This window comes from Crocodylus porosus, unplaced genomic scaffold, assembly GCF_001723895.1.
Source record: "Crocodylus porosus isolate Cpor-Errol unplaced genomic scaffold, CroPor_comp1, whole genome shotgun sequence".
NCBI classification, from domain to species: Eukaryota; Metazoa; Chordata; order Crocodylia; family Crocodylidae; genus Crocodylus; species Crocodylus porosus.
Genome location: NW_017728909.1, coordinates 63,200,024 through 63,202,973, shown reverse-complemented (window position 1 = coordinate 63,202,973; position 2,950 = coordinate 63,200,024).

The following is a 2,950-nucleotide window of genomic DNA, read 5'->3' as shown; positions in this document are numbered from 1 at the left end:
TGGTGGCACAAGCTGTACTCTACACACAGAGCTCTGTTGAACAGGAGAGCATTTGTGAACATGCAACAATAGCTGCCCCTCTCTGATGGGAGCCTGTAGGCAATTCGACTAATCATGGATCAGGATGGAATGCTACAGACAAAACAATTCATACTCCAGGGATGGCCACAGAGGGTGGCAAGGGTCACCTTTGTGCTGCCATCATACATTTAATGGTAGCTCAAAGTGAAAGCAAACAGATGTCCAGACCTTCTGGTGCACCACAAATACTGGAATTTGTGGCCATGGCAGCAGAATAAATTGAGCCGCTTTATTGTGGCCCATGTCTGTTTGTTTATGGCAGAAGATCTCAGGCAGTGTAAAGCTGACTGGGTTTTCCAGCCTCCCTGGAGCAGGGGTTCCTCAGGGTTGAGGGGGCTGGTCCTGCACCCCCTGGGCATTCCCCAGGCAGAATTACCCCCCTTTAGCCTTGGGACTATCTGCTTCACTTTCTCTCCTTACCAAAACACATCTCTTCAAGGATACATTTGGGTAAGTGGGAAAAGTTTGGGCTTCGGTGTGTTTGGATGCACCCCAGGTAGCAGGTTGGGGCAAGCAGAGGGATTTCCCCCTGCTTGCCTGCAAGCGTGAAGGGGAGGACTTTCTCCCTCCCTAGCTTATGCTTGCAGGTGGGTGTAGTGAAGCCATCTGCAGCGGGATTCATGCACATTCATAACTGCGAGTGGTTGGGGGGAGGGGTGGCTGTGAGGAACCTGTTTGCAGATACACCCATGATGAAATCCCCTGCAGGCTTTCTCTTGCTCCCCAACACAGATGGTGCTTTTGCAGATAGAAGTTTCCTCCCACTTGCAGATGTGTCTCAAGCTGGGGTGGGGGGAAGGAGTGGAAACTTGGAGAGGTGCATAGACATACCTGGAGTATAATCAGCTGTGCTGCCACTTATTCACTGTGCAACTCTGCTAAAGTTGTCTGTTTCTAACCAAAGTGTAAGTCACCTCCTAGTATGAAGTGGGGGGGGATGAGCTCTGTGTTTGGTATACAGGGTTTTCTGTAAAAAATAATCCAATACAGCTTCCAGAAGATTTAAGAGACACTGCTGTGAAGTAACTGGTACAGACTTTACACTGAGGTGCACCATTAGTCTTAGATGCATCTCAGGCATAGTGGTCTAATAAAGAGCATACATGGAGCAGTGTGAGGGGGGTAAGGACTATAGTGATTGACAGCAGAATGAAACTGTAGCCTCAAAAAACCCATGAAAAAGATTGAAACAAATGTATTCACTTTTAATGACAGGAGCTATGTGGTCCAAGTAGATCAGTGGTTTTCAACCTTTTTTCAGCAAATGACTATGATCAATTAAAAGCATGTGAATACCCATATTCACAATTCAAAGAGGTCCGCAACTTCATTCAAAATTTCTATTCCTGGGCACTCAAAAAGGAGTGAAAGGTGGTGTCTGAAGAAAAGACAATCGAGAGACTAGTGGCAAAGGTAAAACAAATGGGAAGAGTTCTGTACTTGATGACAAGGGGACTGCTACCAGATGTCTTTCCAGGGAGTATAAGTAGATGACAGACCACTGTAGGGAGTGAGCAATTGGAAAACCAAATTCTGCTTTCCGTGAGAGTTAGCCTTATGCAGCCCAGCAGGGCACAAAGCAGGTAGGTAAACACTAAAATATATTGGGAAACCCACCAGAGCAAGAAGGTCAAATATCTTTGGTATTCCACACAGGTGAACAAATCTGGGGCCAATCACCTAAAGAGCTATGCAAAGCAAAAATGCAACTATCCAAGCTATGATGAGTGTTACGTACATGTAAGCAACTGTACTTTAAAAAGTTAGAAAATAGAATTGTGTTAAGGAGTGGAAGCAAACATTACAAAATACCAAGGAATGGCCGCATGTTTTGCCTTTTGCTTAATATTGAATGTGGTCCTTACCCTGCTCAGCTAGCTTTGGCATAGAGTTTCATTGATTTCAGTGGGGACTATTCCAGTGAGCAGGGAAAACAGGAGATGACCCATAATTTGTAGAAAATTTAGTGGTATGTTTACCCCAGGAGCACTGAGAACTGGAAATATTAACATACTGGAGTTAATTTTATGCTTATTATAACTAAAGACTGATTTTAATGTTTGATGGGCTTTACATTTATAAGTAGAAACATTATTAGTGTCAATTAATACATTTTTACTGCTTGACAGTGCATTTATTGTGGCTGATTTTCCATTGAATTCATTGACTTAACTGGAGGTATTCCTAATTTATGCCAGTATAATTCAGTGGCAAATCAGGCCATTTTATTAGTAAGAGCAAATGCGAACGATGGAAAGCCTATAAAATAAGACCTCTCCATCTTATGTACTTTTGCTTGGATGGTCACATATGGAGTAGAAATTTGAAATGTGAACTAGATGGCATTCCTTTTGGTGAGTGTTATTTATTTTGTGCTGTGGTTTCCCAAAAATACACCTGTACTTTATCTTTCTTTCCTTCAGAATTCTTCTTCAGATTCCCTCTTTTGACTTTCTATACCTCATCTTTATAAGGACCAACATGAAGTTCCTCTTTAATATCAATCTTGGAGATTAATATCTAACTGTTTTTTCAATCTTTGAAGTCATTTGAAGTTCTTGTGTAGTAAATTGTTGAATTCATCAAAAGCTACATAATTAATCACGTTCTTTAGAACTATTGGCAAAGTTGGAAAAATGTATTTTTGAGTAAAAGGTGGAGACACTCTTTTACTCTGACAAGGCGGTACAGAATATATTAAGGAAAAATGTATTTCAAGTGTGGATTCTATGAAGGAGTTAGATTTTTCAAAGGCTCTTTTATATATAATTTGTTGTCAGCCTGCCAGTGTGAACAGAGCTACTCTGATGTCAATAAACACACACACACACACACACACACACACACACACACACACACGTGTGTATTT